Consider the following 16,608-nt stretch of genomic DNA (forward strand, 5'->3'; position numbering starts at 1 on the left):
CAGCTGTGCAAACAGGATTTCATCCTGTGTGTTAGGCCACTCTAAACCTGCCCCACTTTAGTCCTAGGAGGCCTATTAGATTGAAATACATGTTAAACTTCTCAGAGAAATTCCATTTCAAACGGGTTGTTGAGAATGTATTCTATGTGATCCCAAAGAAAAACATAACCAAGGAACACTTGTCTTAATATCTGAAAATTTTATTTGCCTACTTTTTTACAACTGACTAGTTTTCCAGTCCTCTATCATGCTACGTTTAGTGGTGTAAATCACTGGTTCTTAACCTTGGGTTACTCAGGAGTTTTGGACTGCAACTCCCAGAAGTCTTCACCACCAGCTGTCCTGACTGGGGTTTCTGGGAGTTGCAGTTCAAAAGCATCCGAGTAACAAAATTAAGAACCACTGGTGTAAATAATTCAATATCTGAACAACATAAAACTTTGCTTCTGTTTTATGATTTGTCCCATCTTTTGCATGATCCTCAGTATTTTTCATAACATATCATTATTAAATCCTCATCATCTCCAGCCCTTCTTTAGGCTTTTATAAGTGCAAAAAAGGCAACAATGCAGAATTATTTAGAGAGGGAACCAGTGTGTTTTGTGTTTCTGTTGTCTCATCTTAGGTGCGAATGGTGGGAATTGTATGTTAGAGTTTTATTTACAACCTCACATGCTATCTGTATTTTTAGTGATTGGGAGGGACTTTTCTGGGCCGGGATGTGTTTCAGTCTATCCAGCACTAACAGCTCATTCATTCCAGCTTTTGAAATTCAAAGAGAGCCCGGCCTCTCTGCTGAGTGCTCTATCTCTTTTTTTTTCCTTCAGCTGGTGGCAATTGCTCATTCCTGTTCATCTGTTCAGTTGGTTGCTAGTATGTGTGCAATACAGACAGCAATATGCACAAGTTGGTAATTTCAAACAACTGTACGTAAATAAACTTTTTTTTATTCTTTCACTTACAAATGTCTCAAAATGATTTATTGAAACTTTAAGTGCCAGGTAATAAGAATGGAATGGATTCTGGGGAACAAAGTTATTCTCCTTTGTGGATCTCTGTATTTCTACTACGTAGCAAAAAGAGTTTTACCAGAAATTTTATCAGACCTATGAGCAACACTGTGCAACTATATATGGTAATTCTAACACTACTTGTTTACTCAAGTTATCTTTTAAGTCAGAGGAGAAGTTTACTAAGAAATATCTACCGGTTCACCATTTGCTAGTGTTCTCTCAAGCAAATGCTTAGCGATCAAAAGGAAAATATAAGTTCCTTGTTAAAAGGTTTACTTGATAGAAGAAGTGCCTCACATATTGAAGTGCTTCATCAGCATTGTTGCCACCATCATCAGTTGCTGCTGAAGGTGCTGAACTTATTTACATTCATAATATCTTGAAATACTATGCTTTAAAGAAATCTACTGCCCTTGTTTCAACTTTCTTTATTGCTCTAAAATCAAACATTATGTACCATTTAAACTTCCACATAATTTTCCATGTCCGTTGCCTGCATACTAAGTTCTGTAGGTAAAGTTACTATTAAAAAAACCACAGGGGATGCTGATTGAGCTAGCACTTATACTTGTCACACTGGCTTAAACAGCAGTTGTGCTTTGGCTTAATGTCCATTTCTTCCCATGCACTACCACTGAAGTGTAAAATCTTCTACCTGCAAGAATGTTCCCATTACGGAAATAGTTTGTGGAATTTTAAAAATAGAAACACTTGAGAGGAAAACCTCCTGTGTTACTAAGCAAGGCTGCACTTTGAAATCAAAAGCTATTCATGGTGTTGTGTATAAATATAATTGGAATTTCTGGCTTTACCAGCAAGGTGTCATACTCTCGAACCTACTCAAGATTGGCTGTTGTAGTTTTTTTGGGCTGTTTGGCCGTGTTCTGAAGGTTTTTCTTCCTAACATTTCACCAGTTTCTGTGACTGGCATCTTCAGAGGACAGGAGTTAGAACTCTGTGTTCTAGTGTAGTGTGTAGGATAGTTTAGTATTTGTAGCTGTGGGGTCAGTTTTTTGTCCTTTTCAGGAGATTGGGTGATTATAGTGATCAGGGTGTTTTTTGTTATGGGTGTTTTGTTGTGATAAAGGCAGGGGGATGGTCTGTCACTGTGATTTATGGGTGTCGTTAGCTAGACTTTTGTCTGCAATGATCACTGGTCCTTGTGGCTGGGTAGAGTTTGTTGACCTTTTGCAGGCTGTATTTTTCAGTGCTGGGGGCTAGGTTTTGTTGAGTTCTAGACTTAATTCTTTTTGTTTGTTTGTTTGTTGAAGCTCTGCTGATGGATTTCAATAGCTTCCTTGTGTAGTCTAACATAATGACTGCTGGTGTTATCCAGTACTTCTGTGTTTTGAAATAAGATTTCATGCCCAGCTTGTATTTTTGTGGTGGGCCTATACTGTTTTCCCTGACCGCATGGGGAAACCTTTGAAAAAACACAACCTACAAACAGTACTCAGGCCCACCATAAAAATATAAAAAATGTTACAGTCAGCAAAGGACAAAAGGGACCCCCTCGCCACTGCAGGAGTATATCGGATACCTTGCAGTTGTGGCCAGGTATATATTGGGACCACAAAATGCAGCCTCCACACCAGAATCAAAGAACATGAAAGACCCTGTGCAGACTAAAACAACCAGAAAAATCGGCAGTAGCTGAACATGCCCTAAAACAAACTGGGCATGAAATCCTATTTCAAAACAAAAGAAAAACCTTCAGAACACAGCCAAACAGCCTGAAAAACCTACAATAACCATTGGATCTCGGCCATGAAACCCTTCAGAATACAACTCACAATAGAAGCAAGCATTGGTTATGCTTCACACTAGATGGAAATGGCTTGTGGTCAATAAATCAGATGGGCTGTAGTTAAGTGAGGAGGACATCACAACATCAGTCTTTATGATATCCAGTTAAGGATGTTGAAGCATCAGACCAGGAAAGATTTGCATTCAAACATCTTTGGAGGATTTTTGCCACTCATGGAACCTTTACAATCTAAGGTTCACAACACTAGTGTCCCACTGATGTTATTATCAGATTCCAATCATTTTGGAATTGTTAGAAATCTCAAGGCATTGCATAGGCCAACACAAGTATTTCAAAACTACTGAAAACCAGTGCATGACTAGGAAACTGACTTATTAATACTCATCACTGTTATCCATTGAAATAATTATTCCGCATGCCAAATAAACACAAACAACTGCACTATGTGTGTAGAGCAATGGCTCCCAACCTTGGGTCCCTGGATGATCTTGGAATCAGACTCCCACAACCCTTCACCTCTAGTTGAAGAATATCTGGGACCCAAGGTTTGGAAGCAGTGGTGTAGACTAAGCTTCATTTTTCTTTCTTTCCCCAGCAACAATTTCTGCTCCGAAGGAAAACAGGTAAGCTTTCAACTCAATAGTATCTTCAACAGGAGTGGGAGTTGCTGTGCAGATAGCTTCAAAAGGAAGTTAGTGCTACATTTGTAATGCCATTATGAGCTTGGAATGCACTCTGCACACTCAACAAATCAGCACATTTAATGGTTCGAACTTCCTTGATATGTATTATCTTCTAATTCCTCATTTACTCTGTACTGCAGTCATAGGAAGTTTCTTCATACAATTTGATGAAGCTTGTATACTATTTAATAGCACCTACTTCATCTTCACCCACATCATCTTTTTAGAAAAAGGTAAAAGGATTAAACTCTGACCCAAATCAAACTAGCAGTGAAGTTTAATGGGAGTGATGATTGAAGTGCCATTTTTATATGCCTTCAGAAGTTATTTATAATAGTACTATTTGTAGTACTGTACTGTATGTAATACTTATTTAACATGTTTTGATAAAGACCACTGTGCATTATATATTTATAGGTACCTCAAGAATCTCAATGTTGAAAATAATGATTACTACTGAGCTTTGAACAACATTTATCTAGTTCACTGTTCCCTTCCCACAAAAAAAAATACTAAAAATGGAAACAATAACAAGTGAGATGCTTATAAAAAATTTCTCTTTTCTCATGGAATGAATTACCCTAAAGCAAACTAGATACTGATATTAGCATAAATGGTTAAACAGAGTAGAAACTGGTAAATTTTAAAAATATAGTTACAGAAGGCTTCATGAGCCCTGGAATTACCACACAACTCTCTGCTGTTTTCCACTGCAAAGAATCCCAAAGTGCTTTTTAGTTCCACTGAATGGCTGTGTCTTTGGCAATTTGAAGTGAAACTGGCAGAGGTTAACATGCAGCAATTTATTATAAATTTCCATTCAAACTGCTCTCAGATCAAATCCTCCCTCCCAACTTTTTTTAAAACCCAGGATCAGTTTAACAGCCCTTCGATGTGAAACCACTGAACAGGGAAACTGCACATTCATTTGGTGTGTGCGGTTTTTAAAAAATATATCCAGGGACCCCTAAGCCATGTATTTTCCACATGGGAAAGTATTGCTGCAGAGCCTCTAGATACAGTACATTTTGAAGTGGTTCTGAAATGTGAACTGGAACTCAGTTTGCAAAGGGGGACTGGATGCCTGGTGACAAATGTGTCTGCTTTGTTGTTGATAATCCAAGGTATTTTCTAGCAGTACTGCTTCCAAAACATGTCCCGTCACTGCCTATAAGCTGCAAGTCTAATCAGGAGCCCACTTAGCATTGTACTGTCTACAATGACTGGCTGTGGCATCCAGGGCTCCATGCAGAAATTCTCTTCAGCCCTACTTGGAGATATGCATGAATTGATCTGGGGGATTCTTTATGTTAATCCTGGATGCTGGCAATTGAAAGGGTTGTCTCCTCTCTTGTAGCTCACTTAAAATAAGCCTCCACTTTGCTCCATAAAGAATCACATCACCACCTCTGCCCAGTGTTTTCTTATTTGTAGTGTAAGGCAATGGTAACTCATCATCATAATCTTAGAACTGCATAGCTGGAAGGGACCTTATGGATCATTGAGTCCAGCCCTTATCAAGGCAGCACAGTGGGGAATTGATCTTCCTACCTCTGAAAGTTAAATATCTAAATATCTAAACCACCGAGATATCCAGCAGTCCCTCTTTTCAACCATTTCTTCTACTAGCTGTCTTAGCAGTGATAATACTGTGCACACATGTTAACACATGTAAACAATTTACAAATATGATCACGTTTTACTAAATAATCAAAGGCCTGATTAAATAAGCATGCATAAGGACAGGGAGAATTAGGACAGCAACATCCCCATTAAGGGATGAAGAACTGGTTTCAAAGTGTGTACGATATTTTGTAGGATCATATTTTTAGAAAAGGAAATAACCATTTCTAAAAGGTAATAATTTTTTTAATGTGGTTTAAAAAGACAGATATGCGATATAAGCTTATATGAATTATACTCAAGACGGGAATATTAAAATTCCCACTTAATCTTTGTTGCTTTATTTCCTTTCATAATTTGTCAGGAGAAAAGTTTTTAATCTTTGAAAACACAGCCTTTATTTAAATAACATTATATAATAGGTTTTTGAAACTAAAGATTTTAGCAACACATTTGGATGTCATGCTAAACCATAATTTATTATTATAACATAAGCAACTGCAGCAAGCTTTAAGCTCCTACTCTTCCCTCATCAGAGATATGGAAAATTTCCAAAGTTTTCACTTCTGCTTTTTGAGTAACTGTAACCCTCTTTCCCCTTAAGTCTTATGAATTAGGTTTGTTTCCATATGATAAACTATGGCTTGTAACAGTATCTGATTGCATATGATCTCAGTTCTCTAACTATTCTATTATTTAATTTAAACATCTTCCAACCATAGGTGGCTTTTACTTAAACAACAGACCCATCATTACCACCACCTCCAAAATTTGTGATGAGACCCATTTTATTCAGTCTATAAGTTGCCCCGGATTCCAGCCCAAATCAGGTTGGAAAAAGAGATAGTTTTACACAATCATTCTTCACATAAGCAATTAAATGCATGCCTTTTCTGGCATTTTTGTGGGGATCACTCCTATACGCTGAGCCAGACCATTAGTCCATATGGGCTGTTACTCTTTACACTGTTATCTGGAACCAAGAGCCATTGAATTTAATAGGACTTACTTTGAAACCTATGATTCAAACTATAACTCCCACAATCCATGAGGACCTTGGTTCCTGAGAGTTGAAATTCAAAACACTGGGAATTCCCCACTAGATAAATTGTGTTACTTCACATACATTGGGCAAAAATGGTCTAAATCCTGTTGCTCCGCATAGTCAACTGCATTATAATGGGTCCATTGAATCAATGCAGATATGGTGAATCAGCTACTCCATAAGGTCCATTTATTCAAATAGGCCTTTGTTAGTAGTGGCTTAATTTGTCGTTGTAAGTTGCAGTTAGAATAGTCCCATTTGAATCAGTGGGTCATACAGAGGTGTTGTCTCACTAAAACCCAGTGATTGAATGGGCCTACTTTAGTGCAATTTACTATACTAAGCAACAGAATTGTAGCCAATAAGAAAGGCTTTGGACATTAACATGTGTTAATAGAAACCCATTCTCCTTGTTATTAATACTAAACAAATTATCTAAGTTAGATTCTTATGTGGTCAAAATATGATCACCCAAACACAAAAGAGATACAGTAGGATTGGGATAATGCCATGATTTTCAAGGCTACAACAGTGGTATGGACAAAATCCAAAGAGAAAGATGCAAGAGACAGATCAGTCCAAGAAAAACTGAAGCTATTTGATGGGTACCAACTGCTGAATGTTGGTTTTGTATCAAAGCTTAAATCAAAATTATTCCTGTAAAAGAACACTACACCTCAATGAGCTGGGAGAAGAAGAAAGCACATGGTTCAATACAAAGTCCTCAAAGTATGAACATTTCACTTACCTGGGCCATTGTCATCCAATCTTGCAGATATCTTGACTCAAGTTGAGGGCATTTCTCTGTTTAATGAAAATAAAATAATGTTATTATTCCCTCAGCAATAATAAATTGTCCCTGCATTTTTATTTGTTTACTTTGTGTTTACCTTTGCAGGAGACTGATGTGCACTTACATATTTTTTTCAAAGTTCTTCTCCTCTTGAAACAGTATCATTCTGTGACAAAAACTCAAGTATCTGCAAGCTGGGATATCACATAGCCCATAGATTGATCAGATGTCATTGATCAAGTCACTATAGGCAGTAGACAATGATGTCATGAAAATCATGATTTAAGCACTGCATGCTAAGCATGGCATGACAATTATCAGAAGGAGAATGAGAAAATTGAATGTGATTTAAGTGCTGTAGAATAGCAGTGTTATGTAGCTAAGAGACTGCATTTGCTTGTGACTTTATGAAAATTGAGCAATGAGTTGTGCCATTGCCAGGCAGTAAAAGGTTCCCAAAGTACACAACTAATCCTTCCACATTTTGTTGTAAGCAAAATCTGTATTCCACAGTCAAAGCCATAAAGCTGATGTAAAGATTATACAGGGAGACCTAACTGAACAGATTCTTCAAGTGAATCTATAAAAGCTGCATGCTGAATGGCAAGAGGGAGAGAAGTTTCCAAGCGATTTTTGGAGAAATAAGCTTCTGAATTATATAACCTTATTCAAAAGCTGTGTATAAATGTCTTCTCCTCATTGTCAAGTTTTGATTTTACTAGCATTCCTTTTTGTCACCCATATGTATCATATAGATTTTCAATGTAAGATGACTTTAGATGCAAGCTGTTTACTGTAAGTAAAATGTACATTTGGTGTTGCTCAGTAAGTGTAGTTTTAGGTAGTCATGTTAATCTATATCAGACAAAAACAAAAGAATAATAAAAAAATATGGAGACAAAAATGTGGCACCTTAAAGACTAACTGATATTTTAATGTGAGCTTTTGTAGACAAGTTCACATCTTGTGCCCTAATATAACCTTTGATTTGGGACCATGTGTAAATATATAAATATTTGCCACATAGGACATGGTGGTGCTGAGGGACATGTTGGCGCTGCAGGCTAACCGCAGAAGCCTTGGTGTGCTGCAGGGTCAGAAGACCAGCCCTCATAAGATTGAATCCACGTGACAGAGTGAGCTCCTATCGCTTTGTCTCAGCTCCTCGCCAACCTAGCAGTTCAAAAGCATGTGAAAATGCAAGTAGATAAATAGGGACCACCTCGGTGGGAAGGTAATGCCGTTCCGTGTCTAGTCACACTAGCCATGTGACAACGGAAACTGTCTTCGCACAAATGCTGGCTCTACAGCTTGGAAACGGGGATGAGAACCGCCCCCTAGAGTCGAACACAATTGACTAAAATGTCAAGGGGATCCTTTACCTTTACCCACTCTTTTATTTAAGGACCTAGACTTCATCCACGCTCATATTAAAATATAGAAGTTAGTCTTCAAGGTGCCGCAACATTTTGGTCGTCTTTATTTTTCTTTTGTTTTTGCCTGACATAATGTGTGTCTTCTTTTACACATCGAAGTGTTTCCATCTTTACAAAGGTATATATCAAAGACACAAACTGATCTGTCATTCAGGTCGGCAAGAACTACAATGAAAAGAAATAACTGGTCGCTAGAATTTTTAATTGAAACTGTCAGAAAGACCCACCTGCTACAAATGAAAATACAGAAGGAAAATCTGCTAAGAATGTCACTAATTTCTGCTAAAATTGGCTACAAGGTAAATATTTTTTTAGCTCTTCAGCTTCTCTGTCCACCCTGTCCATTAGGAAAATAACAATCTTGTGTGCACTAACACTGGGTATCAGTGGGACTCTTCACAATGAAAAACTGGTTGGACCATAATACTTATCAAGAGAGAACAGTCTGATCAGTTGATTTTGCATATATAATCCTATACTTTAGAAATACTAGGAAATACTGTACTATGAAAAGAACATGCAAATTTTAGCCATGTTTGCTGCTATGTACTAGTCTTCCTTAACCGGGTATTTCATGATTGTTAGGGGATTCAGAGAAAATATTCACTCTGCCCCCTTCCTCAAGTTCTAATTGTAGTTTCACTGACTGCATGTCTGGACATAATGTAGTCCAGCGCGAAAGACCCACTGAATATCTTACCCCACTGCAAGAAGTTTCATTATTCACATGGGTGGGTGAGAGAGATGATGTGGAAAAAATCACTTAATCTCTATACACAGTTCTTCTCTCTGAAGCTAGTAACCGAGTAACAGCAGGAGCTTCTGGCTCAGCAACCAAAATCAAAATATGATCTTTCATTTCCAAAGACATACCAACACTCTCAATCCACAGTAAGAACCAATTGTCACCATATGCTACTGCAAGAAGCAAATACACATTATTGTTTGCGAGGGCATATTGCTGATTTGATTCTTCCTTGGTAAATATCCAGCTTTTCATAATTTAGCATCAGCTGTTTGTACTTATGCATTTTCAGCTCCTGAGTGCCAGAAACACTTTAGGGCAGCTTGACAGCAGGTGTGTGAGCTCAGCATTGAATGGAACCAGATCTTAAATTAGGAGCACTTGGCTAGCCAAACTGGTGATATACTCATCATCAGCTGAATGCTCCCATGAAGCAGTTTGATTTCTATCCAATCTCACCTTTGGATTCTTGAGCTTGTATTTCATTAAAACTTCAGAAGACTGAATAGGAGTAGGGTTGAGCTCTAATTCATTAAGATGTCATAGGCATAAAACAAAACCACACACACAAACACACACACACACACACACACACACAAAATGTAACTCCAAGAAAAAAATTCATGAAGAAAATCAGATCAGACTTAAGCAACAGAAGACGCTATCTTACACTGAATCAGAGCAGTAGTCCATCTGGCCCAGTATAGTAAACTTTGACTGGCATCCGTATTACAAGTTATCAGGCAGAAATAATTTTCTAGCCCCACCTGGAGAGTACTGGTATATCCTGGAGGCCTTCCATCCAAATGATAGCCAGGCTTCACCAGGCTTATGTGTGTGTGTTGTGTGTTTAGTCGTTTAGTCGTGTCCGACTCTTCGTGACCCCATGGACCAGAGCACGCCAGGCCCTCCTGTCTTCTACTGCCTCCCGGAGTTGTGTCAGGTTCATGTTGGTTGCTTCGCAGACACTGTCCAGCCATCTCATCCTCGGTCGTCCCCTTCTCCTCTTGCCATCACACCTTCCTAACATCAAGGTTTTTTCCAAGGACTCTTTTCTTCTCATGAGATGGCCAAAGTACTGGAGCCTCAGCTTCAGGATCTGTCCTTCCAGTGAGCACTCAGAGTTGATTTCCTTTAGAACTGATAGGTTTGTTCTCCTTGCAGTCCAGGGGATTCTCAAGAGCCTCCTCCAGCACCACAATTCAAAGGCATCAATTCTTCGGCGGTCTGCTTTCTTTATGGTCCAGCTCTCACTTCCATACATCACGACAGGAAAAACCATAGCTTTGACTATTCGGACTTTTGTCGGCAAGGTGATGTCTCTGCTTTTCAAGATGCTGTCAAGATTTGTCATCGCTTTCCTCCCAAGAAGAAGGCGTCTTTTAATTTCAGGGCTGCTGTCTCCATCTGCAGTGATCATGGAGCCCAGGAAGATAAAATTTGACACTGCCTCCATATCTTCCCCTTCTATTTCCCAGGAGGTGATGGGACCAGTGGCCATGATCTTAGTTTTTTTGATGTTGAGTTTCAGACCGTTTTTTGCACTCTCCTCTTTCACTCTCATTACAAGGTTCTTTAATTCCTCCTCACTTTCTGCCATCAGAGTGGTATCATCTGCATATCGGAGGTTGTTGATATTTCTTCCGGCAATCTTAATTCCGGCTTGGGTTTCTTCCAGTCCAGCCTTCCGCATGATGTATTCTGCATATAAGTTAAATAAGCTGGGGGACAATATACAGCCTTGCCGTACTCCTTTCCCAATTTTGAACCACTCAGTTGTTCCATGACCAGTTCTAACTGTTGCTTCCTGTCCCACATATAGGTTTCTCAGGAGACAGATAAAGTGATCAGGCACTCCCATTTCTTTAAGAACTTGCCATAGTTTGCTGTGGTCCACACAGTCAAAGGCTTTTGCATAGTCAATGAAGCAGAAGTAGATATTTTTCTGGAACTCTCTGGCTTTCTCCATAATCCACCGCAAGTTAGCAATTTGGTCTCGAGTTCCTCTGCCTCTTCGGAATCCAGCTTGTATTTCTGGGAGTTCTCGGTCCACATACTGCTGAAGCCTACCTTGCAGGATTTTGAGCATAACCTTGCTAGCGTGCGAAATGAGTGCAATTGTACGGTAGTTGGAGCATTCTTTGGCACTGCCTTTCTTTGGGACTGGGATGTAGACTGATGTTTTCCAATCCTCTGGCCACTGTTGAGTTTTCCAAACTTGCTGGCATATTGAATGCAGCACCTTAACAGCATCATCTTTCAAGATTTTAAATAGTTCAACTGGAATGCCATCACCTCCACTGGCCTTGTTGTTAGCCAGGCTTTCTAAGGCCCACTTGACTTCGCTCTCCAGGATGTCTGGCTCAAGGTCAGCAACTACATTGTCTGGGTTGTCCGGGATATCCAAATCTTTCTGATATAATTCCTCTGTGTATTCTTGCCACCTCTTCTTGACATCTTCTGCTTCTGTTAGGTCCTTCCCATTTTTGTCTTTTATCATGTTCATCTTTGCGCAAAATGTTCCTCTAATATCTCCAATTTTCCTGAACAGATCTCTGGTCTTTGCTTTTCTGTTATCTTCCTCTATTTCTTTGCATTGTTCATTTAAGAAGGCCCTCTTGTCTCTCCTTGCTATTCTCTGGAAGTCTGCATTCAATTTTCTGTAACTTTCCCTATCTTCCTTGCATTTTGCTTCCCTTCTCCTCTCTGCTATTTCTAAGGCCTCGTTGGACAGCCACTTTGCTTTCTTGCATTTCCTTTTCTTTGGGATGGTTTTCATTGCTGCCTCCTGGACAATGTTACGAGCCTCTATCCAAAGTTCTTCAGGCACTCTGTCCACCAAATCTAGTTCCTTAAATCTGTTCTTTACTTCCACTGTGTATTCATAAGGGATTTGGTTTAGATTATACCTGAGTGGCCCAGTGGTTTTTCCTAATCTCTTCAGTCTAAGCTTGAATTTTGCTATGAGAAGCTGATGATCAGAACCACAGTCAGCTCCAGGTCTTGTTTTTGCTGACTGTATAGAGCTTCTCCATCTTTGGCTGCAGAGAATATAATCAATCTGATTTCGATATTGCCCATCTGGTGATTTCCATGTGTAGAGTCGCCTCTTGTGTTGTTGGAAAAGAGTGTTTGTGATGACCAGCTTATTCTCTTGACAAAACTCTATTAGCCTTTGTCCTGCTTCGTTCTGAACTCCAAGGCCAAACTTTCCTGTTGTTCCTTTTATCTCTTGGCTCCCTACTTTAGCATTCCAGTCCCCTAGAATGAGAAGAACATCTTTCTTTGGTGTCAGTTCTAGAAGGTGTTGTAAATCTTCATAGAATTGTTCAATTTCAGTCTCCTCAGCAATGCTGGTTGGTGCATAAACTTGGATTATTGTGATGTTGAATGGTCTGCCTTGGATTCGTATTGACATCATTCTATCATTTTTGAGATTGTATCCCATTACAGCTTTTCCCACTCTTTTGTTGACTATGAGGGCTACTCCATTCCTTCTACGGGATTCTTGCCCACAGTAGTAGATATGATAATCATCTGAGCCGAATTCGCCCATTCCTGTCCATTTTAGTTCACTGATGCCCAGGATGTCGATGTTTATTCTTGCCATCTCCTGTTTGACCACCTCCAGCTTCCCAAGGTTCATAGATCTTACATTCCAGGTTCCTATGCAGTATTTTTCTTTACAGCATTGGACTTTCCTTTCACTTCCAGGCACGTCCACAGCTGAGCGTCCTTTCGGCTTTGGCCCAACCACTTCATTAGCTCTGGAGCTACTTGTACTTGTCCTCCGCTCTTCCTCAGTAGCATGTTGGACGCCTTCCGACCTGAGGGGCCCATCTTCCAGCGTCACATCTTTTAGCCTCTTGTTTCTGATCATGGGGCGTTCTTGGCAAAGATACTGGAGTGGCTTGCCATTTCCTACTCCAGGTGGATTGCGTTTAGTCAGAACTCTCCACTATGTCCTGTCCGTCTTGGGTGTCCCTGCACGGCATAGCCCACAGCTTCTCTGAGTTACTCAAGCCCCTTCGCCACGACAAGGCAGCAATCCATGAAGGATCCACCAGGCTTAGCTACCAAAATTAGATGAGAACCAGCATCTTCAGGGTGCTCAGCTGGAGTCCTGAAGAATTTCATATTCCTCTCCTGTAAAACTTTCTTTTCCACACACATACATGCATGGACACATCCCTGCTTCTTCGTGCAATTTCAACTAAATAGTGTATGTAGAAGTGTAGGATAAACAGGAGCAGCTTTATCATATATGAACTGCCTTCTAGGTTAGGAGTTAGGACTGAAGATATAAGCTTATCTACATGGCATTACATTCATTTCGGAGCTTTCAGGTACATATATATCTCGATGCACATAATGCAGACAGACACCTGAAAGTGCCTTGCTCATACAGAAGGGCTGAGGTGGGTTTCTTTTGATTTAGTTCAGTGCAGCTGATTTCAAGGGAAAGCTGCTGTCTCAGCTGCCACACTCTGCATTCATTAAAGTTCTAGGTCAAAAGAACAGAATTGCAGTTGCAGTGGCAACTGGCTAATTACATCCAGTGACCATATGAGGAGAAAAATGCCCTCAACGTCTGTACTGCATTATATATATTACAGTATTATATAATATGTGCTCAATTGCTTCAGAAAAAAGCCCTGTTCCTTTCTTTTTACTTCAGAGAAACACAAAATATTACAGGGACCACCTTTCCTGCTGTCCTGATTCTCTAAAGCTATGTTCCACCCATTTTCAATTGCCTTGTTAACACCAATTAAAGTATAATTTTACAAGCTGCCAAAGCAATGCATTTCTGTAGGCTTGCCAAGGACTTTATCTAGATACCATTATCTCTTCTCGCATGCTTACTGTGATTGTGTACATTTCAGCAACTTGACACTGCTGTCACATGGAGTATATTGATTATGTGTTAGCCATGTCAGGAAGGTACTGCCAGGATGATAGCCTGGGTGATGCTAACATTTAAGACGATATCAACACCTTATGGCAGATGCTAACATGTAGTCCAGTTATTGTTTCCTAATCCAAAGCACTTATTCAATTCCACCTCTATAGCAAAATACTGAATTGGCGTTAACTCTGGATTCCTTGATCCTCTGGATTTATAAGAAGCATAATGCGCTATAAATTCACTTTCAATTAAGGTGACAATTTTCTGTAGCTTACTCAATTTAAAAGTCACTACATGCATGACTTTGTATTGCCCTTGCAAACACACATACTTCTTACTTTCAGACACTGCACTATACATAATGCAGAGGTCTATCACATTTGCTAACCTCCACAAAAGCCACTTCAGTCCTTCAATCTTCATTTTCCCCCCTCCTATTGCACCTGACTTTACCTACTTTTAACTCCTCCTTTCCTTGTCCCTCTGTGATTATCACATCAGGCAGAAATCCAGAATGCTCAGTTTACCTTGAAAGACATGGCATTAGCTGCAGGAATATCCATCCACTGAAATGGATGGACATTGGAAAGGCTGCTAGGATCATGAAGAGTAATAGTATGTCCAGTAGTCCAGCTGTCATCAAGATGTTAGAAATATATAAAACCTAATGTTACAATAGAGGGAACTATGATGTAAGCTGCCTTGGGTTCTTTTTAGGGAGAAAGGCAGGGTAAAAATAAACAAATAAATATGACGAACAACTTTGAGTAGCAGATGAAACATAGACATCCAGGGTATTTGGTTATTTAAAATCTCACAAATCAATATAATAATAAGCAAAATATTAAAAATTGAGTTTTAATTAGGTTTTGTATACTATAAAGGACCTTCAGGGTTGAAGAACACATGATTGATAAACATGAATATGCTGCCTAAATGAATGCACATATTTGTTTAATTAAATTCATAATTAAAAGACGGTAAACAATGGTGTGATATTAAGGATGTGATCACTTTTTGAAGGTAATAATAAAAAGCCTCCATGATGTGAGAAAGGAGACAGTGACACTAAGTCCCTGCAGCCAAGCCATCTCAACTTCTCCCAGGTGCTGCTGAATTCCAAATATCTAACTTTCCACTAGACCTGGGAGAAATCATGTCTGAATACAATTACTCAGGAGAATCTGAGAGCCTGGGAAAGCAAAAAAGCAGGAACACTCTAAAGCTGTGGATGAACCCTGGTGGAACAAGAGAAAACAGACGAGTCTCACCCCCTACTTTATGGGTTCAAAACACCGGGAAAGAGATGACCACCTAATGTGATCCCATTGTATAGACCATCATTGCTGTGCCCATGTGTGTGGAACCTACTCAAAGCCAGTCCTCTTCACCCATCAAAAGAGAGAGACTCTCTGGTTAAGTTGAAGTCAGATGTGAGCTTGAGTCATTAACATTAACAACAACAACAACAACAACAACAACAACAACAACAACAACAACTACTACTACTACTACTACTACTACTACTACTACTACTACTACTACTACTACTACTACTACTACTACTTTAAAAGACTTTGCCAGTTCCAACCACATGTGGATTTGGAACATGTGCCACAGCACTTTCTGTGTCTCTTTAACTCAGCACAGAATGAATTGAAAAGAAATGAACAGCCTTACCAGTGACTATCCATCAGGATGGATAAATATCAATGATTTTTTAAAAATCACAATTCAAATCATGATTTAAATAAAGTATCAGATTTTTTGATGATTTAAATAAAATGTGTTTTTTAAAAATTTTAATAGTGATTTAAATCAAATCTATTCTGCTATCCACTGAACACAGCACACCTTTGCATTGATAAAATTGAAGATAAGGGTTAAAGTCTCGCCTTCCTCACCACTTTTGAGGATTTAAAAACCATGGCCATTATGTCTCACTCAACTGTAGAAAATATTCTATCATAAACTCCCATATAAAATTACCTTTGCGTCTACAAATTCTGAACTTTCTTTTTGTAGACTGGCTTTGCTGGAACCTGCACAACTGCATTCTATCAGCCAAGCACCTGGAGGAAATGCTTAATGTTTGGATTCTCTTTTGGTGATGCTCAGGTTCGCTTCTACACAGTTCTTCTTCCTCAAAAGGTTTACTTGACACCATCTTGGCTGCAATATTTTGAAGAAGCTGAAGTGTTTTGGTACACAATCTAACTCTTCACAGCCAGTGTCTGTTATCATACATGAACCAATAACAATTTCTATTGTTTAAGAACCTGGAAAATGTTCTACTCTTGGGGATAGGCTTCCTACAATTGCAATTCACCTACAGTTGTGATTTGCCTCAGGAACATACAACTTCCATAATTATCCAACTCCTTTACTACAAGTCAGGAAATCTATATTTGTATTCAACTGTCTTTATTAGTTGGTTTTCACAACTTTTATTGACATCTAACAAAAGCTCAGAGCTAATTATATGATTTCTTCCTTTTACCAAATTAATAATCTTAATTCTGATCTATAGCCACAATTTTAAGGTCCCATTTACCTTTCAAAATGAACATCTTTTCTGTGATGCTGAATGTTT

The 16,608-nt window shown here is 39.1% G+C and overlaps 1 protein-coding gene across 25 annotated transcripts in view; it reads right to left on the bottom strand.

Annotated features, from left to right (window-relative positions):
- SGCD (sarcoglycan delta) overlaps nucleotides 1–16,608 on the bottom strand; it is a 631,892-nt gene that overhangs the window by 523,075 nt on the left and 92,209 nt on the right. For 20 of the 25 annotated variants that reach the window (XM_078385606.1, XM_078385607.1, XM_072990018.2 and 17 more), the window contains one exon: nucleotides 6,881–6,936. The exons of 1 other annotated variant lie outside the window; for it this stretch is intronic. The gene's annotated coding sequence lies outside the window, so the exon portion shown is untranslated. Of the gene's footprint in view, nucleotides 1–6,880; nucleotides 6,937–9,234; nucleotides 9,259–16,004; nucleotides 16,029–16,608 lie in introns of those variants that run through there. 4 more of the 25 variants (XM_072989997.2, XM_072990009.2, XM_072989998.2 and 1 more) reach the window with 4 other exon arrangements.

Source organism: Pogona vitticeps, chromosome 2, assembly GCF_051106095.1.
Source record: "Pogona vitticeps strain Pit_001003342236 chromosome 2, PviZW2.1, whole genome shotgun sequence".
NCBI classification, from domain to species: Eukaryota; Metazoa; Chordata; class Lepidosauria; order Squamata; family Agamidae; genus Pogona; species Pogona vitticeps.